Source organism: Pseudophryne corroboree, chromosome 9 (assembly GCF_028390025.1).
Source record: "Pseudophryne corroboree isolate aPseCor3 chromosome 9, aPseCor3.hap2, whole genome shotgun sequence".
NCBI classification, from domain to species: Eukaryota; Metazoa; Chordata; class Amphibia; order Anura; family Myobatrachidae; genus Pseudophryne; species Pseudophryne corroboree.
The window spans coordinates 304,524,247-304,544,960 of NC_086452.1; the positions used below are offsets into that span (position 1 = coordinate 304,524,247).

The 20,714-nt window shown below is 41.1% G+C and overlaps 17 non-coding genes and 68 pseudogenes across 17 annotated transcripts; all 85 read left to right on the top strand.

Annotated features, from left to right (window-relative positions):
- Positions 1-106: 106 nt before the first annotated feature.
- LOC134960163 (5S ribosomal RNA) lies at positions 107-225 on the top strand (annotated as a pseudogene).
- Positions 226-332: 107 nt separating this feature from the next.
- Positions 333-451, top strand: LOC134963098 (5S ribosomal RNA). The gene has a single exon (XR_010188091.1). It is a non-coding gene; the product is annotated as a 5S ribosomal RNA (ribosomal RNA).
- Positions 452-558: 107 nt separating this feature from the next.
- LOC134964310 (5S ribosomal RNA) lies at positions 559-677 on the top strand (annotated as a pseudogene).
- Positions 678-784: 107 nt separating this feature from the next.
- Positions 785-902, top strand: LOC134964211 (5S ribosomal RNA; annotated as a pseudogene).
- Positions 903-1,009: 107 nt separating this feature from the next.
- LOC134961870 (5S ribosomal RNA) lies at positions 1,010-1,128 on the top strand (annotated as a pseudogene).
- Positions 1,129-1,235: 107 nt separating this feature from the next.
- LOC134959055 (5S ribosomal RNA) lies at positions 1,236-1,354 on the top strand (annotated as a pseudogene).
- Positions 1,355-1,461: 107 nt separating this feature from the next.
- LOC134964239 (5S ribosomal RNA) lies at positions 1,462-1,579 on the top strand (annotated as a pseudogene).
- A 107-nt stretch (positions 1,580-1,686) lies between these two features.
- On the top strand, positions 1,687-1,805 carry LOC134959444 (5S ribosomal RNA; annotated as a pseudogene).
- Positions 1,806-1,912: 107 nt separating this feature from the next.
- On the top strand, positions 1,913-2,031 carry LOC134961191 (5S ribosomal RNA; annotated as a pseudogene).
- A 107-nt stretch (positions 2,032-2,138) lies between these two features.
- On the top strand, positions 2,139-2,257 carry LOC134960982 (5S ribosomal RNA; annotated as a pseudogene).
- A 107-nt stretch (positions 2,258-2,364) lies between these two features.
- LOC134961489 (5S ribosomal RNA) lies at positions 2,365-2,483 on the top strand (annotated as a pseudogene).
- A 107-nt stretch (positions 2,484-2,590) lies between these two features.
- Positions 2,591-2,708, top strand: LOC134964614 (5S ribosomal RNA; annotated as a pseudogene).
- Positions 2,709-2,815: 107 nt separating this feature from the next.
- Positions 2,816-2,934, top strand: LOC134962421 (5S ribosomal RNA). The gene has a single exon (XR_010188027.1). It is a non-coding gene; the product is annotated as a 5S ribosomal RNA (ribosomal RNA).
- Positions 2,935-3,041: 107 nt separating this feature from the next.
- LOC134963861 (5S ribosomal RNA) lies at positions 3,042-3,160 on the top strand. Its single transcript, XR_010188162.1, has one exon. It is a non-coding gene; the product is annotated as a 5S ribosomal RNA (ribosomal RNA).
- Positions 3,161-3,267: 107 nt separating this feature from the next.
- Positions 3,268-3,386, top strand: LOC134962378 (5S ribosomal RNA; annotated as a pseudogene).
- Positions 3,387-3,493: 107 nt separating this feature from the next.
- LOC134964902 (5S ribosomal RNA) lies at positions 3,494-3,611 on the top strand (annotated as a pseudogene).
- A 107-nt stretch (positions 3,612-3,718) lies between these two features.
- Positions 3,719-3,837, top strand: LOC134960886 (5S ribosomal RNA; annotated as a pseudogene).
- Positions 3,838-3,944: 107 nt separating this feature from the next.
- Positions 3,945-4,063, top strand: LOC134963845 (5S ribosomal RNA; annotated as a pseudogene).
- An 851-nt stretch (positions 4,064-4,914) lies between these two features.
- LOC134962185 (5S ribosomal RNA) lies at positions 4,915-5,033 on the top strand (annotated as a pseudogene).
- A 107-nt stretch (positions 5,034-5,140) lies between these two features.
- Positions 5,141-5,259, top strand: LOC134964076 (5S ribosomal RNA; annotated as a pseudogene).
- Positions 5,260-5,366: 107 nt separating this feature from the next.
- Positions 5,367-5,484, top strand: LOC134963379 (5S ribosomal RNA; annotated as a pseudogene).
- Positions 5,485-5,591: 107 nt separating this feature from the next.
- On the top strand, positions 5,592-5,710 carry LOC134961904 (5S ribosomal RNA). Its single transcript, XR_010187977.1, has one exon. It is a non-coding gene; the product is annotated as a 5S ribosomal RNA (ribosomal RNA).
- Positions 5,711-5,817: 107 nt separating this feature from the next.
- Positions 5,818-5,936, top strand: LOC134961305 (5S ribosomal RNA; annotated as a pseudogene).
- A 107-nt stretch (positions 5,937-6,043) lies between these two features.
- LOC134960377 (5S ribosomal RNA) lies at positions 6,044-6,162 on the top strand (annotated as a pseudogene).
- Positions 6,163-6,269: 107 nt separating this feature from the next.
- On the top strand, positions 6,270-6,388 carry LOC134963284 (5S ribosomal RNA). The gene has a single exon (XR_010188109.1). It is a non-coding gene; the product is annotated as a 5S ribosomal RNA (ribosomal RNA).
- A 107-nt stretch (positions 6,389-6,495) lies between these two features.
- On the top strand, positions 6,496-6,614 carry LOC134964178 (5S ribosomal RNA; annotated as a pseudogene).
- Positions 6,615-6,721: 107 nt separating this feature from the next.
- Positions 6,722-6,840, top strand: LOC134961526 (5S ribosomal RNA; annotated as a pseudogene).
- Positions 6,841-6,947: 107 nt separating this feature from the next.
- Positions 6,948-7,065, top strand: LOC134962387 (5S ribosomal RNA; annotated as a pseudogene).
- A 107-nt stretch (positions 7,066-7,172) lies between these two features.
- On the top strand, positions 7,173-7,291 carry LOC134960438 (5S ribosomal RNA; annotated as a pseudogene).
- Positions 7,292-7,398: 107 nt separating this feature from the next.
- On the top strand, positions 7,399-7,517 carry LOC134960894 (5S ribosomal RNA; annotated as a pseudogene).
- Positions 7,518-7,624: 107 nt separating this feature from the next.
- On the top strand, positions 7,625-7,743 carry LOC134963111 (5S ribosomal RNA). The gene has a single exon (XR_010188093.1). It is a non-coding gene; the product is annotated as a 5S ribosomal RNA (ribosomal RNA).
- Positions 7,744-7,850: 107 nt separating this feature from the next.
- On the top strand, positions 7,851-7,969 carry LOC134960607 (5S ribosomal RNA; annotated as a pseudogene).
- A 107-nt stretch (positions 7,970-8,076) lies between these two features.
- On the top strand, positions 8,077-8,194 carry LOC134958983 (5S ribosomal RNA; annotated as a pseudogene).
- Positions 8,195-8,301: 107 nt separating this feature from the next.
- On the top strand, positions 8,302-8,420 carry LOC134959542 (5S ribosomal RNA; annotated as a pseudogene).
- A 107-nt stretch (positions 8,421-8,527) lies between these two features.
- Positions 8,528-8,646, top strand: LOC134964929 (5S ribosomal RNA; annotated as a pseudogene).
- Positions 8,647-8,753: 107 nt separating this feature from the next.
- On the top strand, positions 8,754-8,872 carry LOC134959095 (5S ribosomal RNA). Its single transcript, XR_010187171.1, has one exon. It is a non-coding gene; the product is annotated as a 5S ribosomal RNA (ribosomal RNA).
- A 107-nt stretch (positions 8,873-8,979) lies between these two features.
- On the top strand, positions 8,980-9,098 carry LOC134964516 (5S ribosomal RNA; annotated as a pseudogene).
- A 107-nt stretch (positions 9,099-9,205) lies between these two features.
- LOC134964871 (5S ribosomal RNA) lies at positions 9,206-9,328 on the top strand (annotated as a pseudogene).
- A 107-nt stretch (positions 9,329-9,435) lies between these two features.
- LOC134962732 (5S ribosomal RNA) lies at positions 9,436-9,554 on the top strand (annotated as a pseudogene).
- A 107-nt stretch (positions 9,555-9,661) lies between these two features.
- Positions 9,662-9,780, top strand: LOC134963289 (5S ribosomal RNA; annotated as a pseudogene).
- A 107-nt stretch (positions 9,781-9,887) lies between these two features.
- Positions 9,888-10,006, top strand: LOC134961284 (5S ribosomal RNA; annotated as a pseudogene).
- A 107-nt stretch (positions 10,007-10,113) lies between these two features.
- Positions 10,114-10,232, top strand: LOC134959716 (5S ribosomal RNA; annotated as a pseudogene).
- A 107-nt stretch (positions 10,233-10,339) lies between these two features.
- On the top strand, positions 10,340-10,458 carry LOC134964032 (5S ribosomal RNA). Its single transcript, XR_010188177.1, has one exon. It is a non-coding gene; the product is annotated as a 5S ribosomal RNA (ribosomal RNA).
- Positions 10,459-10,565: 107 nt separating this feature from the next.
- LOC134962007 (5S ribosomal RNA) lies at positions 10,566-10,684 on the top strand (annotated as a pseudogene).
- A 107-nt stretch (positions 10,685-10,791) lies between these two features.
- On the top strand, positions 10,792-10,910 carry LOC134963671 (5S ribosomal RNA; annotated as a pseudogene).
- A 107-nt stretch (positions 10,911-11,017) lies between these two features.
- LOC134962911 (5S ribosomal RNA) lies at positions 11,018-11,136 on the top strand (annotated as a pseudogene).
- Positions 11,137-11,244: 108 nt separating this feature from the next.
- On the top strand, positions 11,245-11,363 carry LOC134962464 (5S ribosomal RNA; annotated as a pseudogene).
- Positions 11,364-11,470: 107 nt separating this feature from the next.
- On the top strand, positions 11,471-11,589 carry LOC134959717 (5S ribosomal RNA; annotated as a pseudogene).
- Positions 11,590-11,695: 106 nt separating this feature from the next.
- Positions 11,696-11,814, top strand: LOC134958986 (5S ribosomal RNA). Its single transcript, XR_010187150.1, has one exon. It is a non-coding gene; the product is annotated as a 5S ribosomal RNA (ribosomal RNA).
- A 107-nt stretch (positions 11,815-11,921) lies between these two features.
- On the top strand, positions 11,922-12,040 carry LOC134962006 (5S ribosomal RNA; annotated as a pseudogene).
- A 107-nt stretch (positions 12,041-12,147) lies between these two features.
- Positions 12,148-12,266, top strand: LOC134960157 (5S ribosomal RNA; annotated as a pseudogene).
- Positions 12,267-12,373: 107 nt separating this feature from the next.
- On the top strand, positions 12,374-12,492 carry LOC134960376 (5S ribosomal RNA; annotated as a pseudogene).
- Positions 12,493-12,599: 107 nt separating this feature from the next.
- On the top strand, positions 12,600-12,718 carry LOC134964176 (5S ribosomal RNA; annotated as a pseudogene).
- A 107-nt stretch (positions 12,719-12,825) lies between these two features.
- Positions 12,826-12,944, top strand: LOC134961891 (5S ribosomal RNA). Its single transcript, XR_010187976.1, has one exon. It is a non-coding gene; the product is annotated as a 5S ribosomal RNA (ribosomal RNA).
- Positions 12,945-13,051: 107 nt separating this feature from the next.
- LOC134963873 (5S ribosomal RNA) lies at positions 13,052-13,170 on the top strand. The gene has a single exon (XR_010188163.1). It is a non-coding gene; the product is annotated as a 5S ribosomal RNA (ribosomal RNA).
- A 107-nt stretch (positions 13,171-13,277) lies between these two features.
- Positions 13,278-13,396, top strand: LOC134960893 (5S ribosomal RNA; annotated as a pseudogene).
- Positions 13,397-13,503: 107 nt separating this feature from the next.
- On the top strand, positions 13,504-13,622 carry LOC134963123 (5S ribosomal RNA). Its single transcript, XR_010188094.1, has one exon. It is a non-coding gene; the product is annotated as a 5S ribosomal RNA (ribosomal RNA).
- Positions 13,623-13,729: 107 nt separating this feature from the next.
- On the top strand, positions 13,730-13,848 carry LOC134960020 (5S ribosomal RNA; annotated as a pseudogene).
- A 333-nt stretch (positions 13,849-14,181) lies between these two features.
- On the top strand, positions 14,182-14,300 carry LOC134959554 (5S ribosomal RNA; annotated as a pseudogene).
- A 107-nt stretch (positions 14,301-14,407) lies between these two features.
- LOC134961648 (5S ribosomal RNA) lies at positions 14,408-14,526 on the top strand (annotated as a pseudogene).
- Positions 14,527-14,633: 107 nt separating this feature from the next.
- Positions 14,634-14,752, top strand: LOC134961518 (5S ribosomal RNA; annotated as a pseudogene).
- A 107-nt stretch (positions 14,753-14,859) lies between these two features.
- LOC134964151 (5S ribosomal RNA) lies at positions 14,860-14,978 on the top strand (annotated as a pseudogene).
- Positions 14,979-15,315: 337 nt separating this feature from the next.
- On the top strand, positions 15,316-15,434 carry LOC134961649 (5S ribosomal RNA; annotated as a pseudogene).
- A 107-nt stretch (positions 15,435-15,541) lies between these two features.
- Positions 15,542-15,660, top strand: LOC134964746 (5S ribosomal RNA; annotated as a pseudogene).
- A 107-nt stretch (positions 15,661-15,767) lies between these two features.
- LOC134962954 (5S ribosomal RNA) lies at positions 15,768-15,886 on the top strand (annotated as a pseudogene).
- A 107-nt stretch (positions 15,887-15,993) lies between these two features.
- LOC134961654 (5S ribosomal RNA) lies at positions 15,994-16,112 on the top strand (annotated as a pseudogene).
- Positions 16,113-16,218: 106 nt separating this feature from the next.
- Positions 16,219-16,337, top strand: LOC134960102 (5S ribosomal RNA; annotated as a pseudogene).
- Positions 16,338-16,444: 107 nt separating this feature from the next.
- Positions 16,445-16,563, top strand: LOC134962347 (5S ribosomal RNA). The gene has a single exon (XR_010188019.1). It is a non-coding gene; the product is annotated as a 5S ribosomal RNA (ribosomal RNA).
- A 107-nt stretch (positions 16,564-16,670) lies between these two features.
- LOC134964100 (5S ribosomal RNA) lies at positions 16,671-16,789 on the top strand (annotated as a pseudogene).
- Positions 16,790-17,122: 333 nt separating this feature from the next.
- LOC134964663 (5S ribosomal RNA) lies at positions 17,123-17,241 on the top strand (annotated as a pseudogene).
- Positions 17,242-17,348: 107 nt separating this feature from the next.
- Positions 17,349-17,467, top strand: LOC134961197 (5S ribosomal RNA; annotated as a pseudogene).
- A 108-nt stretch (positions 17,468-17,575) lies between these two features.
- On the top strand, positions 17,576-17,694 carry LOC134963506 (5S ribosomal RNA; annotated as a pseudogene).
- A 107-nt stretch (positions 17,695-17,801) lies between these two features.
- Positions 17,802-17,920, top strand: LOC134961938 (5S ribosomal RNA; annotated as a pseudogene).
- Positions 17,921-18,027: 107 nt separating this feature from the next.
- LOC134960461 (5S ribosomal RNA) lies at positions 18,028-18,146 on the top strand. Its single transcript, XR_010187762.1, has one exon. It is a non-coding gene; the product is annotated as a 5S ribosomal RNA (ribosomal RNA).
- Positions 18,147-18,253: 107 nt separating this feature from the next.
- Positions 18,254-18,372, top strand: LOC134963885 (5S ribosomal RNA). Its single transcript, XR_010188164.1, has one exon. It is a non-coding gene; the product is annotated as a 5S ribosomal RNA (ribosomal RNA).
- A 107-nt stretch (positions 18,373-18,479) lies between these two features.
- Positions 18,480-18,598, top strand: LOC134964438 (5S ribosomal RNA; annotated as a pseudogene).
- A 107-nt stretch (positions 18,599-18,705) lies between these two features.
- On the top strand, positions 18,706-18,824 carry LOC134963672 (5S ribosomal RNA; annotated as a pseudogene).
- A 107-nt stretch (positions 18,825-18,931) lies between these two features.
- Positions 18,932-19,050, top strand: LOC134961198 (5S ribosomal RNA; annotated as a pseudogene).
- Positions 19,051-19,158: 108 nt separating this feature from the next.
- LOC134963507 (5S ribosomal RNA) lies at positions 19,159-19,277 on the top strand (annotated as a pseudogene).
- A 107-nt stretch (positions 19,278-19,384) lies between these two features.
- LOC134961939 (5S ribosomal RNA) lies at positions 19,385-19,503 on the top strand (annotated as a pseudogene).
- A 107-nt stretch (positions 19,504-19,610) lies between these two features.
- On the top strand, positions 19,611-19,729 carry LOC134960473 (5S ribosomal RNA). The gene has a single exon (XR_010187764.1). It is a non-coding gene; the product is annotated as a 5S ribosomal RNA (ribosomal RNA).
- A 107-nt stretch (positions 19,730-19,836) lies between these two features.
- LOC134963898 (5S ribosomal RNA) lies at positions 19,837-19,955 on the top strand. Its single transcript, XR_010188165.1, has one exon. It is a non-coding gene; the product is annotated as a 5S ribosomal RNA (ribosomal RNA).
- Positions 19,956-20,062: 107 nt separating this feature from the next.
- Positions 20,063-20,181, top strand: LOC134962376 (5S ribosomal RNA; annotated as a pseudogene).
- A 107-nt stretch (positions 20,182-20,288) lies between these two features.
- LOC134964900 (5S ribosomal RNA) lies at positions 20,289-20,406 on the top strand (annotated as a pseudogene).
- A 107-nt stretch (positions 20,407-20,513) lies between these two features.
- Positions 20,514-20,632, top strand: LOC134959333 (5S ribosomal RNA; annotated as a pseudogene).
- The last annotated feature ends 82 nt before the right edge of the window (positions 20,633-20,714 follow it).

Sequence of the window (20,714 nt, forward strand, 5' to 3'; positions counted from 1 at the left end):
TTTTATACTGCCAACACCGTTCTCTTTATGCATTCCATTTTCAAACTTATTCATTTATGTACCAGAAGTTAGAAGTAAAAAAGTACTAACAAAAAACACAAAGCTCATCTACAGCCACACCACAATGGATACACCCAATCTCATCTGATCTTAGAAACTAAGCAGTGTTGGGCCTGGTTAGTACTTGGATGGGAGACCACCTGGGAATACAAGGTGCTGTAGGTATTTTTATACTGCCAACACCGTTCTGTTGATGCATTCCATTTTCAAACTATTTCATTTATTTACCAGTAGTTAGAAGCAGAAAAGTTCTAACAGAAACCACAAAGCTCATCTACAGCCACACCACACTGGATACGCTCAATCTCATCTGATCTTGTAAGCTAAGCAGTGTTGGGCCTGGTTAGTACTTGGATGGGATACCACCTGGGAATACAAGGTGCTGTAGGTATTTTTATACTGCCAACACCGTTCTGTTGATGCATTCCATTTTCAAATGTATTCATTTATGTACCAGTAGCTAGAAGTAGAAAAGTACTAAAAGAAACCACAAAGCTAATCTACAGCCACACCACGCTGGATGCGCTCAGTCTTATCTGGTCTTGGAAGCTAAGCAGTGTTGTTCCTGGTTAGTACTTGGATGGGAGACCACCTGGGAATACAAGGTGCTGTTGGTATTTTTATACTGCCAACACCGTTCTGTTGATGCATTCCATTTTCAAACTTTTTCATTTATTTACCAGTAGTTAAAAGTAGAAAAGTTCTAGCAGAAACCACAAAGCTCATCTACAGCCACACCACACTGGATATGCCCAATTTCATCTGATCTTGGAAGCTATGAGTGTTGGGCCTGGTTAGTACTTGGATGGGAGACCACCTGGGAATACAAGATGCTGTAGGTAATTTTAAACTGGCAACACCGTACTGTTGATGCATTCCATTTTCAAACTTATTCATTTATGTACCAGTAGTTAGAAGTAGAAAAGTTCTAACAGATACCGCAAAGCTCAACTAAAGCCACATCACACTGTACGCACCCAATCTCATCTGATCTTGGAAACTAAGCAGTGTTGGGCCTGGTTAGTACTTTGATGGGAGACCACCTAGGAATACAAGGTGCTGTAGGTATTTTTATACTGCCAACACCGTTCTGTTGATGCATTCCATTTTCAAACTTTTTCATTTATTTACCAGTAGTTAGAAGTAGAAAAGTTCTAACAGAAACCACAAAGCTCATCTACAGCCACTCCACACTGGATACACCCATTCTCTACTGATTTTGGAAGCTATGCAGTTTTGGGCCTGGTTAGTATTTGGATGGGAGACCACCTGTGAATACAAGGTGCTGTAGGTATTTTTATACTGCCAACACCGTTCTGTTGATGCATTCCATTTTCAAACTTTTTCATTTATTTACCAGTAGCTAGAAGTAGAAAAGTTCTAGCAGAAACCGCAAAGCTCATCTACAGCCACACCACACTGGATACGCCCAATTTCATCTGATCTTGGAAGCTATGAGTGTAGGGCCTGGCTATTACTTAGATGGGAGACCACCTGGGAATACAAGGTGCTGTAGGTATTTTTATACTGCCAATACTGTTCTGTTGATGCATTCCATTTTCAAATGTATTCATTTATGTACCAGTAGCTAGAAGTAGAAAATGTCTAACAGAAACCACAAAGCTCATCTACAGCCACACCACACTGGATACGCCCAATCTCATATGATCTTGGAAGCTAAGCAGTGTCGAGCCTGGTTAGTACTTGGATGGGAGACCACCTGGGAATACAAGGTGCTGTAGGTATTTTTATACTGCCAACACCGTTCTGTTGATGCATTCCATTTTCAAACTTTTTCATTTATTTACCAGTAGTTAGAAGTAGAAAAGTTCTAACAGAAACCACAAAGCTCATCTACAGCCACTCCACACTGGATACACCCAATCTCATCTGATTTTGGAAGCTATGCAGTGTTGGGCCTGGTTAGTACTTGTATGGGAGACCACCTGTGAATACAAGGTGCTGTAGGTATTTTTATACTGCCAACACCGTTCTGTTGATGCATTCCATTTTCAAACTTTTTCATTTATTTACCAGTAGCTAGAAGTAGAAAAGTTCTAGCAGAAACCACAAAGCTCATCTACAGCCACACCACACTGGATACGCCCAATTTCATCTGATCTTGGAAGCTAAGGAGTGTTGGGCCTGGTTAGTACTTGGATGGGAGACCACCTGTGAATACAAGGTGCTGTAAGTATTTTTATACTGCCAACACCGTTCTGTTGATGCATTCCATTTTCAAACTTTTTCATTTATTTAACAGTAGTTAAAAGTAGAAAAGTTCTAACAGAAACCACAAAGCTCATCTACAGCCACTCCACACTGGATACACCCAATCTCATCTGATTTTGGAAGCTATGCAGTGTTGGGCCTGGTTAGTACTTGGATGGGAGACCACTTGTGAATATAAGGTGCTGTAGTTATTTTTATACTGCCAACACCGTTCTGTTGATGCATTCCATTTTCAAACTTTTTCATTTATTTACCAGTAGCTAGAAGTAGAAAAGTTCTAGCAGAAACCACAAAGCTCATCTACAGCCACACCACACTGGATACGCCCAATTTCATCTGATCTTGGAAGCTATGAGTGTTGGGCCTGGTTAGTACTTGGATGGGAGACCACCTAGCAATACAAGGTGCTGTAGGTATTTTTATACTGCCAACACTGTTCTGTTGATGCATTCCATTTTCAAACTTATTCATTTATGTACCAGTAGTCACAAGTAGAAAAGTTCTAACAAAAACCACAAAGCTCATCTACAGCCACACCACACTGGATACACTCAATCTCATCTGATCTTGGAAGCTAAGCAGTGTTGGGCCTGCTTTGTACTTGGATGGGAGACCACCTGGGAATACAAGGTGCTGTAGGTATTTTTATACTGCCAACACCGTTCTGTTGATGCATTCCATTTTTAAACTTATTCATTTATGTATCAGTAGTTAGAAGTAGAAAAGTACTAACAGAAACCACTAAGCTCATTTACAGCCACACCACACTGGATACGCCCAATCTCATCTGATCTTGGAAGCTAAGCAGTGTTGGGCGTGGTTAGTACTTGGATGGGAGACCACCTGGGAATACAAGGTGCTGTAGGTATTTTTATACTGCCAACACCGTTCTGTTGATGCATTCCATTTTCAAACGTTTTCATTTATTTACCAGTAGCTAGAAGTAGAAAAGTTCTAGCAGAAACCACAAAGCTCATCTACAGCCACACCACACTGGATACGCACAATTTCATCTGATCTTGGAAGCTAAGGAGTGTTGGGCCTGGTTAGTATTTGGATGGGAGACCACCTGTGAATACAAGGTGCTGTAGGTATTTTTATACTGCCAACACCGTTCTGTTGATGCATTCCATTTTCAAACTTTTTCATTTATTTACCAAATGCTAGAAGTAGAAAAGTTCTAGCAGAAACCACAAAGCTCATCTACAGCCACACCACACTGGATATGCCCAATTTCATCTGATCTTGGAAGCTATGAGTGTTGGGCCTGGTTAGTACTTGGATGGGAGACCACCTAGCAATACAAGGTGCTGTAGGTATTTTTATACTGCCAACACTGTTCTGTTGATGCATTCCATTTTCAAACTTATTCATTTATGTACCAGTAGTCAGAAGTAGAAAAGTTCTAACAAAAACCACAAAGCTCATCTACAGCCACACCACACTGGATACGCTGAATCTCATCTGATCTTGGAAGCTAAGCAGTGTTGGGCGTGCTTAGTACTTGGATGGGAGACCACCTGGGAATACAAGGTGCTGTAGGTATTTTTATACTGCCAACACCGTTCTGTTGATGCATTCCATTTTCAAACTTATTCATTTATGTATCAGTAGTTAGAAGTAGAAAAGTACTAACAGAAACCACAAAGCTCATCTACAGCCACACCACAATGGATACACCCAATCTCATCTGATCTTGGAAGCTATGGAGTGTTGGGCCTGGTTAGTACTTGGATAGGAGACCACCTGTGAATACAAGATGCTGTAGGTATTTTTATACTGCCAACACCGTTCTGTTGATGCATTCCATTTTCAAACTTTTTCATTTATTTACCAATAGCTCGAAGTAGAAAAGTTCTAGCAGAAATCACAAAGCTCATCTACAGCCACACCACACTGGATACGCCCAATTTCATCTGATCTTGGAAGCTATGGCCCTCATTCCGAGTTGATCGGTCGCAAGGCGAATTTAGCAGAGTTACACACGCTAAGCCGCCGCCTACTGGGAGTGAATCGTAGCTTCTTAAAATTGCGACCGATGTATTCGCAATATTGCGATTACTAACTACTTAGCAGTTTCAGAGTAGCTCCAGACTTACTCTGCCTGTGCGATCATTTCAGTGCTTGTCGTTCCTGGTTGACGTCACAAACACACCCAGCGTTCGCCCAGGCACTCCCACCGTTTCTCCGGCCACTCCTGCGTTTTTTCCGGAAACGGTAGCGTTTTCAGCCACACGCCCCTGAAACGCCGTGTTTCCGCCCAGTAACACCCATTTCCTGTCAATCACATTACGATCGCCGGAGCGAAGAAAAAGCCGTGAGTAAAAATACTTTCTTCATAGTAAAGTTACTTGGCGCAGTCGCAGTGCGAACTTTGCGCATGCGTACTAAGCGGATTTTCACTGCGATGCGATGAAAAAGAACGAGCGAACAACTCGGAATGAGGGCCTATGAGTGTTGGGTCTGGTTAGTACTTGGATGGGAGACCACCTGGGAATACAAGGTGCTGTAGGTATTTTTATACTGCCAATACTGTTCTGTTGATTCATTCGATTTTCAAACTTATTCATTTATGTACCAGTAGTTAAAAGTAGAAAAGATCTAACAGAAACCACAAAGCTCATCTACAGCCACACCACACTGGATATGCTCCATCTCATCTGATCTTGTAAGATAAGCAGTGTTGGGCCTGGTTAGTATTTGGATGGGATACCACCTGGGAATACAAGGTGCTGTAGGTATTTTTATACTGCCAACACCGTTCTGTTGATGCATTCCATTTTCAAACTTTTTCATTTATTTACCAGTAGCTAGAAGTAGAAAAGTTCTAGCAGAAACCACAAAGCTCATCTACAGCCACACCACACTGGATACGCCCAATTTCATCTGATCTTGGAAGCTATGGAGTGTTGGGCCTGGTTAGTACTTGGATAGGAGACCACCTGTGAATACAAGATGCTGTAGGTATTTTTATACTGCCAACACCGTTCTGTTGATGCATTCCATTTTCAAACTTTTTCATTTATTTACCAATAGCTCGAAGTAGAAAAGTTCTAGCAGAAATCACAAAGCTCATCTACAGCCACACCACACTGGATACGCCCAATTTCATCTGATCTTGGAAGCTATGAGTGTTGGGTCTGGTTAGTACTTGGATGGGAGACCACCTGGGAATACAAGGTGCTGTAGGTATTTTTATACTGCCAACATTGTTCTGTTGATGCATTCCTTTTTCAAACTTATTAATTTATGTACCAGTAGTTAGAAGTAGAAAAGTTCTAACAAAAACCACAAAGCTCATCTACAGCCACACCACACTGGATACGCTCAATCTCATCTGATCTTGGAAGCTAAGCAGTGTTGGGCCTGCTTAGTACTTGGATGGGAGACCACCTGGGAATACAAGGTGCTGTAGGTATTTTTATACTGCCAACACCGTTCTCTTTATACATTCCATTTTCAAACTTATTCATTTATGTACCAGAAGTTAGGAGTAGAAAAGTACTAACATAAACCACAAAGCTCATCTACAGCCACACCACAATGAATACACCCAATCTCATCTGATCTTAGAAACTAAGCAGTATTGGGCCTGGTTAGTACTTGGATGGGAGACCACCTGGGAATACAAGGTGCTGTAGGTATTTTTATACTGCCAATACTGTTCTGTTGATTCATTCCATTTTCAAACTTATTCATTTATGTACCAGTAGTTAAAAGTAGAAAAGTTCTAACAGAAACCACAAAGCTCATCTACAGCCACACCACACTGGATATGCTCAATCTCATCTGATCTTGTAAGCTAAGCAGTGTTGGGCCTGGTTAGTATTTGGATGGGATACCACCTGGGAATACAAGGTGCTGTAGGTATTTTTATACTGCCAACACCGTTCTGTTGATGCATTCCATTTTCAAATGTATTCATTTATGTACCAGTAGCTAGAAGTAGAAAAGGTCTAACAGAAACCACAAAGCTCATCTACAGCCACACCACACTGGATGCGCCCAATCTCATATGATCTTGGAAGCTAAGCAGTGTTGGGCGTGGTTAGTACTTGGATGGGAGACCACCTGGGAATACAAGGTGCTGTAGGTATTTTTATACTGCCAACACCGTTCTGTTGATGCATTCCATTTTCAAACTTTTTCATTTATTTACCAGTAGTTAGAAGTAGAAAAGTTCTAACAGAAACCACAAAGCTTATCTACAGCCACTCCACACTGGATACACCCATTCTCATCTGATTTTGGAAGCTATGCAGTTTTGGGCCTGGTTAGTATTTGGATGGGAGACCACCTGTGAATACAAGGTGCTGTAGGTATTTTTATACTGCCAACACCGTTCTGTTGATGCATTCCATTTTCAAACTTTTTCATTTATTTACCAGTAGCTAGAAGTAGAAAAGTTCTAGCAGAAACCACAAAGCTCATCTACAGCCACACCACACTGGATACGCCCAATTTCATCTGATCTTGGAAGCTATGGAGTGTTGGGCCTGGTTAGTACTTGGATGGGAGACCACCTGTGAATACAAGGTGCTGTAGGTATTTTTATACTGCCAACACCGTTCTGTTGATGCATTCCATTTTCAAACTTTTTCATTTATTTACCAATAGCTAGAAGTAGAAAAGTTCTAGCAGAAACCACAAAGCTCATCTACAGCCACACCACACTGGATACGCCCAATTTCATCTGATCTTGGAAGCTATGAGTGTTGGGCCTGGTTAGTACTTGGATGGGAGACCACCTGGGAATACAAGGTGCTGTAGGTATTTTTATACTGCCAACACCGTTCTGTTGATGCATTCCATTTTCAAACTTATTCATTTATGTACCAGTAGTTAGAAGTAGAAAAGTACTAACAGAAACCACTAAGCTCATTTACAGCCACACCACACTGGATACGCCCAATCTCATCTGATCTTGGAAGCTAAGCAGTGTTGGGCGTGGTTAGTTCTTGGATGGGAGACCACATGGGAATACAAGGTGCTGTAGGTATTTTTATACTGCCAACACCGTTCTCTTTATGCATTCCATTTTCAAACTTATTCATTTATGTACCAGTAGTTAGAAGTAGAAAAGTACTAACAGAAACCACAAAGCTCATCTACAGCCACACCACAATGGATACACCCAATCTCATCTGATCTTAGAAACTAAGCAGTGTTGGGCCTGGTTAGTACTTGGATGGGACACCACCTGGGAATACAAGGTGCTGTAGGTATTTTTATACTGCCAACACCGTTCTGTTGATGCATTCCATTTTCAAACTGTTTCATTTATTTACCAGTAGTTAGAAGTAGAAAAGTTCTAACAGAAACCACAAAGCTCATCTACAGCCACACCACACTGGATACGCTCAATCTCATCTGATCTTGTAAGCTAAGCAGTGTTGGGCCTGGTTAGTACTTGGATGGGATACCACCTGGGAATACAAGGTGCTGTAGGTATTTTTATACTGCCAACACCGTTCTGTTGATGCATTCCATTTTCAAATGTATTCATTTATTTACCAGTAGCTAAAAGTAGAAAAGTACTAAAAGAAACCACAAAGCTAATCTACAGCCACAACACGCTGGATGCGCCCAATCTTATCTGATCTTGGAAGCTAAGCAGTGTTGTTCCTGGTTAGTACTTGGATGGGAGACCACCTGGGAATACAAGGTGCTGTTGATATTTTTATACTGCCAACACCGTTCTGTTGATGCATTCCATTTTCAAACTTTTTCATTTATTTACCAGTAGCTAGAAGTAGAAAAGTTCTAGCAGAAACCACAAAGCTCATCTACATCCACACCACACTGGATATGCCCAATTTCATCTGATCTTGGAAGCTTTGAGTGTTGGGCCTGGTTAGTACTTGGATGGGAGACCACCCGGGAATACAAGGTGCTGTAGGTATTTTTATACTGCCAATAATGTTCTGTTGATGCATTCCATTTTCAAACTTATTCATTTATGTACCAGTAGTTAGAAGTAGAAAAGTTCTAACAGAAACCACAAAGCTCATCTACAGCCACACCACACTGGATACGCTCAATCTCATCTGATCTTGTAAGCTAAGCAGTGTTGGGCCTGGTTAGTACTTGTATGGGTTACCACCTGGGAATACAAGGTGCTGTAGGTATTTTTATACTGCCAACACCGTTCTGTTGATGCATTCCATTTTCAAATGTATTCATGTATGTACCAGTAGCTAGAAGTAGAAAAGTACTAAAAGAAACCACATAGCTCATCTACAGCCACACCATGCTGGATGCGCCAAATCTCATCTGATCTTGGAAGCTAAGCAGTGTTGTTCCTGGTTAGTGCTTGGATGGGAGACCACCTGGGAATACAAAGTGCTGTTGGTATTTTTATACTGCCAACACCGTTCTGTTGATGCATTCCATTTTCAAACTTATTCATTTATGTACCAGTAGTTAGAAGTAGAAAAGTTCTAACAGAAACCACAAAGCTCATCTACAGCCACACCACACTGGATGTGCCCAATCTCATCTGATCTTGGAAGCTAAGCAGTGTTGGGCCTGGTTAGTACTTGGATTGGAGACCACCTGGGAATACAAGGTGCTGTAGGTATTTTTATACTGCCAACACCGTTCTGTTGATGCATTCTATTTTCAAACTTTTTCATTTATTTACCAGTAGTTAGAAGTAGAAAAGTTCTAACAGAAACCACAAAGCTCATCTACAGCCACTCCACACTGGATACACCCATTCTCATCTGATTTTGGAAGCTATGCAGTTTTGGGCCTGGTTAGTACTTGGATGGGAGACCACCTGTGAATACAATGTGCTGTAGGTATTTTTATACTGCCAACACCGTTCTGTTGATGCATTCCATTTTCAAACTTTTTCATTTATTTACCAGTAGCTAGAAGTAGAAAAGTTCTAGCAGAAACCACAAAGCTCATCTACAGCCACACCACACCACACTGGATACGCCAAATTTCATCCGATCTTCGAAGCTATGAGTGTTGGGCCTGGTTAGTACTTGGATGGGAGACCACCTGGGAATACAAGGTGCTGTAGGTATTTTTATACTGCCAATACTGTTCTGTTGATTCATTCCATTTTCAAACTTATTCAATTATGTACCAGTAGTTAGAAGTAGAAAAGTTCTAACAGAAACCACAAAGCTCATCTACAGCCACACCACACTGGATATGCCCAATCTCATCTGATATTGGAAGCTAAGCAGTTTTGGGCCTGGTTAGTACTTGTATGGGTTACCACCTGGGAATACAAGGTGCTATAGGTATTTTTATACTGCCAACACCGTTCTGTTGATGCATTCCATTTTCAAATGTATTCATGTATGTACCAGTAGCTAGAAGTAGAAAAGTACTAAAAGAAACCACAAAGCTCATCTACAGCCACACCACGCTGGATGCGCCCAATCTCATCTGATCTTGGAAGCTAAGCAGTGTTGTACCTGGTTAGTGCTTGGATGGGAGACCACCTGGGAATACAAAGTGCTGTTGGTATTTTTATACTGCCAACACCGTTCTGTTGATGCATTCCATTTTCAAACTTATTCATTTATGTACCAGTAGTTAGAAGTAGAAAAGTTCTAACAGAAACCACAAAGCTCATCTACAGCCTCACCACACTGGATATGCCCAATCTCATCTGATATTGGAAGCTAAGCAGTGTTGGGCCTGGTTAGTATTTGGATGGGATACCACCTGGGAATACAAGGTGCTGTAGGTATTGTTATACTGCCAACACCGTTCTGTTGATGCATTCCATTTTCAAACTTATTCAATTATGTACCAGTAGTTAAAAGTAGAAAAGTTCTAACAGAAACCACAAAGCTCATCTACAGCCACACCACACTGTATGCGCCCAATCTCATCTGATCTTGGAAGCTAAGCAGTGTTGGGCCTGGTTAGTACTTGGATGGGAGACCACCTGGCAATACAAGGCGCTGTAGGTATTTTTATACTGCCAACACCGTTCTGTTGATGCATTCCATTTTCAAAATTATTCATTTATGTACCAGTAGCTAGAATTAGAAAAGTTCTAACAGAAACCACAAAGCTCATCTACAGCCACATCACATTGGATACACCTAATCTCATCTGATCTTGGAAGCTAAGCAGTGTTGGGCCTGGTAAGTACTTGGATGGGAGACCACCTGGGAATACAAGGTGCTGTAGGTATTTATATACTGCCAACACCGTTCTGTTGATGCATTCCATTTTCAAACTTTTTCATTTATTTACCAGTAGTTAGAAGTAGAAAAGTTCTAACAGAAACCACAAAGCTCATCTACAGCCACTCCACACTGGATACACCCAATCTCATCTAATTTTGGAAGCTATGCAGTGTTGGGCCTGGTTAGTACTTGGATGGGAGACCACCTGTGAATACAAGGTGCTGTAGGTATTTTTATACTGCCAACACCGTTCTGTTGATGCATTCCATTTTCAAGCTTTTTCATTTATTTACCAGTAGTTAGAAGTAGAAAAGTTCTAACAGAAACCACAAAGCTCATCTACAGCCACTCCACACTGGATACACCCAATCTCATCTAATTTTGGAAGCTATGCAGTGTTGTGCCTGGTTAGTACTTGGATGGGAGACCACCTGTGAATACAAGGTGCTGTAGGTATTTTTATACTGCCAACACCGTTCTGTTGATGCATTCCATTTTCAAACTTTTTCATTTATTTACCAGTAGCTAGAAGTAGAAAAGTTCTAGCAGAAACCACAAAGCTCATCTACAGCCACACCACACTGGATTCGCCCAATCTCATCTGATCTTGGTAGCTAAGCAATGTTGGGCCTGCTTAGTACTTGGATGGGAGACCACCTGGGAATACAAGGTGGTGTGGGGTATTTTTATACTGCCAACACCGTTCTGTTGATGCATTCCATTTTCAAACTTATTCAATTATGTACCAGTAGTTAGAAGTAGAAAAATTCTAACAGAAACCACAAAGCTCATCTACAGCCTCACCACACTGGATATGCCCAATCTCATCTGATATTGGAAGCTAAGCAGTTTTGGGCCTGGTTAGTACTTGTATGGGTTACCACCTGGGAATACAAGGTGCTGTAGGTATTTTTATACTGCCAACACCGTTCTGTTGATGCATTCCATTTTCAAATGTATTCATGTATGTACCAGTAGCTAGAAGTAGAAAAGTACTAAAAGAAACCACAAAGCTCATCTACAGCCACACCACACTGTATGCGCCCAATCTCATCTGATCTTGGAAGCTAAGCAGTGTTGGGCCTGGTTAGTACTTGGATGGGAGACCACCTGGCAATACAAGGCGCTGTAGGTATTTTTATACTGCCAACACCGTTCTGTTGATGTATTCCATTTTCAAAATTATTCATTATGTACCAGTAGCTAGAATTAGAAAAGTTCTAACAGAAACCACAAAGCTCATCTACAGTCACACCACATTGGATACGCCTAATCTCATCTGATCTTGGAAGCTAAGCAGTGTTGGGCCTGGTAAGTACTTGGATGGGAGACCACCTGAGAATACAAGGTGCTGTAGGTATTTATATACTGCCAACACCGTTCTGTTGATGCATTCCATTTTCAAACTTTTTCATTTATTTACCAGTAGTTAGAAGTAGAAAAGTTCTAACAGAAACCACAAAGCTCATCTACAGCCACTCCACACTGGATACACCCAATCTCATCTAATTTTGGAAGCTATGCAGTGTTGGGCCTGGTTAGTACTTGGATGGGAGACCACCTGTGAATACAAGGTGCTGTAGGTATTTTTATACTGCCAACACCGTTCTGTTGATGCATTCCATTTTCAAGCTTTTTCATTTATTTACCAGTAGTTAGAAGTAGAAAAGTACTAACAGAAACCACAAAGCTCATCTACAGCCACACCACAATGGATACACCCAATCTCATCTGATCTTAGAAACTAAGCAGTGTTGGGCCTGGTTAGTACTTGGATGGGAGACCACCTGGGAATACAAGGTGCTGTAGGTATTTTTATACTGCCAATACTGTTCTGTTGATTCATTCCATTTTCAAACTTATTCATTTATGTACCAGTAGTTAAAAGTAGAAAAGTTCTAACAGAAACCACAAAGCTCATCTACAGCCACACCACACTGGATATGCTCAATCTCATCTGATCTTGTAAGCTAAGCAGTGTTGGGCCTGGTTAGTATTTGGATGGGATACCACCTGGGAATACAAGGTGCTGTAGGTATTTTTATACTGCCAACACCGTTCTGTTGATGCATTCCATTTTCAAACTTTTTCATTTATTTACCAGTAGTTAGAAGTAGAAAAGTTCTAACAGAAACCACAAAGCTCATCTACAGCCACTCCACACTGGATACACCCATTCTCATCTGATTTTGGAAGCTATGCAGTTTTGGGCCTGGTTAGTATTTGGATGGGAGACCACCTGTGAATACAAGGTGCTGTAGGTATTTTTATACTGCCAACACCGTTCTGTTGATGCATTCCATTTTCAAACTTTTTCATTTATTTACCAGTAGCTAGAAGTAGAAAAGTTCTAGCAGAAACCACAAAGCTCATCTACAGCCACACCACACTGGATACGCTCAATCTCATCTGATCTTGGAAGCTAAGCAGTGTTGGGCCTGCTTAGTACTTGGATGGGAGACCACCTGGGAATACAAGGTGCTGTAGGTATTTTTATACTGCCAACACCGTTCTGTTGATGCATTCCATTTTCAAACTTATTTATTTATGTACCAGTAGTTAGAAGTAAAAAAGTACTAACAGAAACCACTAAGCTCATTTACAGCCACACCACACTGGATACGCCCAATCTCATCTGATCTTGGAAGCTAAGCAGTGTTGGGCGTGGTTAGTACTTGGATGGGAGACCACCTGGGAATACAAGGTGCTGTAGGTATTTTTATACTGCCAACACCGTTCTCTTTATGCATTCCATTTTCAAACTTATTCATTTATGTACCAGAAGTTAGAAGTAGAAAAGTACTAACAGAAACCACAAAGCTCATCTACAGCCACACCACAATGGATACACCCAATCTCATCTGATCTTAGAAACTAAGCAGTGTTGGGCCTGGTTAGTACTTGGATGGGACACCACCTGGGAATACAAGGTGCTGTAGGTATTTTTATACTGCCAACACCGTTCTGTTGATGCATTCCATTTTCAAACTATTTCATTTATTTACCAGTAGTTAGAAGTAGAAAAGTTCTAACAGAAACCACAAAGCTCATCTACAGCCACACCACACTGGATACGCTCAATCTCATCTGATCTTGTAAGCTAAGCAGTGTTGGGCCTGGTTAGTACTTGGATGGGATACCACCTGGGAATACAAGGTGCTGTAGGTATTTTTATACTGCCAACACCGTTCTGTTGATGCATTCCATTTTCAAATGTATTCATTTATGTACCAGTAGCTAAAAGTAGAAAAGTACTAAAAGAAACCACAAAGCTAATCTACAGCCACAACACGCTGGATGCGCCCAATCTCATCTGATCTTGGAAGCTAAGCAGTGTTGTTCCTGATTAGTACTTGGATGGGAGACCACCTGGGAATGCAAGGTGCTGTTGATATTTTTATACTGCCAACACCGTTCTGTTGATGCATTCCATTTTCAAACTTTTTCATTTATTTACCAGTAGCTAGAAGTAGAAAAGTTCTAGCAGAAACCACAAAGCTCATCTACATCCACACCACACTGGATATGCCCAAATTACATCTGATCTTGGAAGCTTTGAGTGTTGGGCCTGGTTAGTACTTGGATGGGAGACCACCCGGGAATACAAGGTGCTGTAGGTATTTTTATACTGCCAATACTGTTCTGTTGATGCATTCCATTTTCAAACTTATTCATTTATGTACCAGTAGTTAGAAGTAGAAAAGTTCTAACAGACACCACAAAGCTCATCTACAGCCACACCACACTGGATACGCTCAATCTCATCTGATCTTGTAAGCTAAGCAGTGTTGGGCCTGGTTAGTACTTGTATGGGTTACCACCTGGGAATACAAGGTGCTGTAGGTATTTTTATACTGCCAACAAAGTTCTGTTGATGCATTCCATTTTCAAATGTATTCATGTATGTACCAGTAGCGAGAAGTAGAAAAGTACTAAAAGAAACCACAAAGCTCATCTACAGCCACACCACACTGGATACACCCAATCTCATCTGATCTTGGAAGCTAAGCAGTGTTGTGCCTGGTTAGTGCTTGGATGGGAGACCACCTGGGAATACAAAGTGCTGTTGGTATTTTTATACTGCCAACACCGTTCTGTTGATGCATTCCATTTTCAAACTTATTCATTTATGTACCAGTAGTTAGAAGTAGAAAAGTTCTAACAGAATCCACAAAGCTCATCTACAGCCACACCACACTGGATGTGCCCAATCTCATCTGATCTTGGAAGCTAAGCAGTGTTGGGTCTGGTTAGTGCTTGGATTGGAGACCACCTGGGAATACAAGGTGCTGTAGGTATTTTTATACTGCCAACACCGTTCTGTTGATGCATTCTATTTTCAAACTTTTTCATTTATTTACCAGTAGTTAGAAGTAGAAAAGTTCTAACAGAAACCACAAAGCTCATCTACAGCCACTCCACACTGGATACACCCATTCTCATCTGATTTTGGAAGCTATGCAGTTTTGGGCCTGGTTAGTACTTGGATGGGAGACCACCTGTGAATACAAGGTGCTGTATGTATTTTTATACTGCCAACACCGTTCTGTTGATGCATTCCATTTTCAAACTTTTTCATTTATTTACCAGTAGCTAGAAGTAGAAAAGTTCTAGCAGAAACCACAAAGCTCATCTACAGCCACACCACACCACACTGGATACGCCAAATTTCATCTGATCTTCGAAGCTATGAGTGTTGGGCCTGGTTAGTACTTGGATGGGAGACCACCTGGGAATACAAGGTGATGTAGGTATTTTTATACAGCCAATACTGTTCTGTTGATTCATTCCATTTTCAAATGTATTCATGTATGTACCAGTAGCGAGAAGTAGAAAAGTACTAAAAGAAACCACAAAGCTCATCTACAGCCACACCACACTGGATACACCCAATCTCATCTGATCTTGGAAGCTAAGCAGTGTTGTGCCTGGTTAGTGCTTGGATGGGAGACCACCTGGGAATACAAAGTGCTGTTGGTATTTTTATACTGCCAACACCGTTCTGTTGATGCATTCCATTTTCAAACTTATTCATTTATGTACCAGTAGTTAGAAGTAGAAAAGTTCTAACAGAAACCACAAAGCTCATACACAGCCTCACCACACTGGATATGCCCAATCTCATCTGATATTGGAAGCTAAGCAGTTTTGGGCCTGGTTAGTACTTGTATGGGTTACCACCTGTGAATACAAGGTGCTGTAGGTATTTTTATACTGCCAACACCGTTCTGTTGATGCATTCCATTTTCAAATGTATTCATGTATGTACCAGTAGCTAGAAGTAGAAAAGTACTAAAAGAAACCACAAAGCTCATCTACAGCCACACCACGCTGGATGCGCCCAATCTCATCTGATCTTGGAAGCTAAGCAGTGTTGTACCTGGTTAGTGCTTGGATGGGAGACCACCTGGGAATACAAAGTGCTGTTGATATTTTTATACTGCCAACACCGTTCTGTTGATGCATTCCATTTTCAAACTTATTCATTTATGTACCAGTAGTTAGAAGTAGAAAAGTTCTAACAGAAACCACAAAGCTCATCTACAGTCTCACCACACTGGATATGCCCAATCTCATCTGATATTGGAAGCTAAGCAGTGTTGGGCCTGGTTAGTATTTGGATGGGATACCACCTGGGAATACAAGGTGCTGTAGGTATTGTTATACTGCCAACACCGTTCTGTTGATGCATTCCATTTCCAAACTTATTCAATTATGTACCAGTAGTTAAAGTAGAAAAGTTCTAACAGAAACCACAAAGCTCATCTACAGCCACACCACACTGTATGCGCCTAATCTCATCTGATCTTGGAAGCTAAGCAGTGTTGGGCCTGGTTAGTATTTGGATGGGAGACCACCTGGCAATACAAGGCGCTGTAGGTATTTTTATACTGCCAACACCGTTCTGTTGATGCATTCCATTTTCAAAATTATTCATTTATGTACCAGTAGCTAGAATTAGAAAAGTTCTAACAGAAACCACAAAGCTCATCTACAGCCACACCACATTGGATACGCCTAATCTCATCTGATCTTGGAAGCTAAGCAGTGTTGGGCCTGGTAAGTACTTGGATGGGAGACCACCTGGGAATACAAGGTGCTGTAGGTATTTATATACTGCCAACACCGTTCTGTTGATGCATTCCATTTTCAAACTTTTTCATTTATTTACCAGTAGTTAGAAGTAGAAAAGTTCTAACAGAAACCACAAAGCTCATCTACATTCACTCCACACTGGATACACCCAATCTCATCTAATTTTGGAAGCTATGCAGTGTTGGGCCTGGTTAGTACTTGAATGGGAGACCACCTGTGAATACAAGGTGCTGTAGGTATTTTTATACTGAAAACACCGTTCTGTTGATGCATTCCATTTTCAAGCTTTTTCATTTATTTACCAGTAGTTAGAAGTAGAAAAGTTCTAACAGAAACCACAAAGCTCATCTATAGCCACTCCACACTGGATACACCCAATCTCATCTAATTTTGGAAGCTATGCAGTGTTGTGTCTGGTTAGTACTTGGATGGGAGACCACCTGTGAATACAAGGTTCTGTAGGTATTTTTATACTGCCAACACCGTTCTGTTGATGCATTCCATTTTCAAACTTTTTCATTTATTTACCAGTAGTTAGAAGTAGAAAAGTTCTAACAGAAACCACAAAGCTCATCTACAGCCACTCCACACTGGATACACCCAATCTCATCTAATTTTGGAAGCTATGCAGTGTTGTGCCTGGTTAGTACTTGGATGGGAGACCACCTGTGAATACAAAGTGCTGTAGGTATTTTTATACTGCCAACACCGTTCTGTTGATGCATTCCATTTTCAAACTTTTTCATTTATTTACCAGTAGCTAGAAGTAGAAAAGTTCTAGCAGAAACCACAAAGCTCATCTACAGCCACACCACACTGGATTCGCCCAATCTCATCTGATCTTGGTAGCTAAGCAATGTTGGGCCTGCTTAGTACTTGGATGGGAGACCACCTGGGAATACAAGGTGCTGTGGGGTATTTTTATACTGCCAACACCGTTCTGTTGATGCATTCCATTTTCAAATTTATTCATTTATGTACCAGTAGCTAGAAGTAGAAAAGGTCTAACAGAAACAACAAAACTCATCTACAGCCACACCACACTGGATATGCTCAATCTGATCTGATTTTGGAAGCTATGCAGTGTTGGGCCTGGTTAGTACTTGGATGGGAGACCACCTGTGAATATAAGGTGCTGTAGGTATTTTTATACTGCCAACACCGTTCTGTCGATGCATTCCATTTTCAAACTTTTTCATTTATTTCCCAGTAGTTAGAAGTAGAAAAGTTCTAACAGAAACCACAAAGCTCATCTACAGCCACTCCACACTGGATACACCCAATCTGATCTGATTTTGGAAGCTATGCAGTGTTGGGCCTGGTTAGTACTTGGATGGGAGACCACCTGTGAATACAAGGTGCTGTAGGTATTTTTATACTGCCAACACTGTTCTGTTGATGCATTCCATTTTCAAACTTATTCATTTATGTACCAGTAGTCAGAAGTAGAAAAGTTCTAACAAAAACCACAAAGCTCATCTACAGCCACACCACACTGGATACACTCAATCTCATCTGATCTTGGAAGCTAAGCAGTGTTGGGCCTGCTTAGTACTTGGATGGGAGACCACCTGGGAATACAAGGTGCTGTAGGTATTTTTATACTGCCAACACCGTTCTGTTGATGCATTCCATTTTCAAACTTATTCATTTATGTATCAGTAGTTAGAAGTAGAAAAGTACTAACAGAAACCACTAAGCTCATTTACAGCCACACCACACTGGATACGCCCAATCTCATCTGATCTTGGAAGCTAAGCAGTGTTGGGCGTGGTTAGTACTTGGATGGGAGACCACCTGGGAATACAAGGTGCTGTAGGTATTTTTATACTGCCAACACCGTTCTGTTGATGCATTCCATTTTCAAGCTTTTTCATTTATTTACCAGTAGTTAGAAGTAGAAAAGTTCTAACAGAAACCACAAAGCTCATCTACAGCCACTCCACACTGGATACACCCAATCTCATCTAATTTTGGAAGCTATGCAGTGTTGTGTCTGGTTAGTACTTGGATGGGAGACCACCTGTGAATACAAGGTGCTGTAGGTATTTTTATACTGCCAACACCGTTCTGTTGATGCATTCCATTTTCAAACTTTTTCATTTATTTACCAGTAGTTAGAAGTAGAAAAGTTCTAACAGAAACCACAAAGCTCATCTACAGCCACTCCACACTGGATACACCCAATCTCATCTAATTTTGGAAGCTATGCAGTGTTGTGCCTGGTTAGTACTTGGATGGGAGACCACCTGTGAATACAAGGTGCTGTAGGTATTTTTATACTGCCAACACCGTTCTGTTGATGCATTCCATTTTCAAACTTTTTCATTTATTTACCAGTAGCTAGAAGTAGAAAAGTTCTAGCAGAAACCACAAAGCTCATCTACAGCCACACCACACTGGATTCGCCCAATCTCATCTGATCTTGGTAGCTAAGCAATGTTGGGCCTGCTTAGTACTTGGATGGGAGACCACCTGGGAATACAAGGTGCTGTGGGGTATTTTTATACTGCCAACACCGTTCTGTTGATGCATTCCATTTTCAAATTTATTCATTTATGTACCAGTAGCTAGAAGTAGAAAAGGTCTAACAGAAACAACAAAACTCATCTACAGCCACACCACACTGGATATGCTCAATCTGATCTGATTTTGGAAGCTATGCAGTGTTGGGCCTGGTTAGTACTTGGATGGGAGACCACCTGTGAATATAAGGTGCTGTAGGTATTTTTATACTGCCAACACCGTTCTGTCGATGCATTCCATTTTCAAACTTTTTCATTTATTTCCCAGTAGTTAGAAGTAGAAAAGTTCTAACAGAAACCACAAAGCTCATCTACAGCCACTCCACACTGGATACACCCAATCTGATCTGATTTTGGAAGCTATGCAGTGTTGGGCCTGGTTAGTACTTGGATGGGAGACCACCTGTGAATACAAGGTGCTGTAGGTATTTTTATACTGCCAACACTGTTCTGTTGATGCATTCCATTTTCAAACTTATTCATTTATGTACCAGTAGTCAGAAGTAGAAAAGTTCTAACAAAAACCACAAAGCTCATCTACAGCCACACCACACTGGATACACTCAATCTCATCTGATCTTGGAAGCTAAGCAGTGTTGGGCCTGCTTAGTACTTGGATGGGAGACCACCTGGGAATACAAGGTGCTGTAGGTATTTTTATACTGCCAACACCGTTCTGTTGATGCATTCCATTTTCAAACTTATTCATTTATGTATCAGTAGTTAGAAGTAGAAAAGTACTAACAGAAACCACTAAGCTCATTTACAGCCACACCACACTGGATACGCCCAATCTCATCTGATCTTGGAAGCTAAGCAGTGTTGGGCGTGGTTAGTACTTGGATGGGAGACCACCTGGGAATACAAGGTGCTGTAGGTATTTTTATACTGCCAACACCGTTCTGTTGATGCAATCCATTTTCAAACGTTTTCATTTATTTACCAGCAGCTAGAAGTAGAAAAGTTCTAGCAGAAACCACAAAGCTCATCTACAGCCACACCACACTGGATACGCACAATTTCATCTGATCTTGGAAGCTAAGGAGTGTTGGGCCTGGTTAGTATTTGGATGGGAGACCACCTGTGAATACAAGGTGCTGTAGGTATTTTTATACTGCCAACACCGTTCTGTTGATGCATTCCATTTTCAAACTTTTTCATTTATTTACCAATAGCTAGAAGTAGAAAAGTTCTAGCAGAAACCACAAAGCTCATCTACAGCCACACCACACTGGATATGCCCAATTTCATCTGATCTTGGAAGCTATGAGTGTTGGGCCTGGTTAGTACTTGGATGGGAGACCACCTAGCAATACAAGGTGCTGTAGGTATTTTTATACTGCCAACACTGTTCTGTTGATGCATTCCATTTTCAAACTTATTCATTTATGTACCAGTAGTCAGAAGTAGAAAAGTTCTAACAAAAACCACAAAGCTCATCTACAGCCACACCACACTGGATACGCTCAATTTCATCTGATCTTGGAAGCTAAGCAGTGTTGGGCCTGCTTAGTACTTGGATGGGAGACCACCTGGGAATACAAGGTGCTGTAGGTATTTTTATACTGCCAACACCGTTCTGTTGATGCATTCCATTTTCAAACTTATTCATTTATGTATTAGTAGTTAGAAGTAGAAA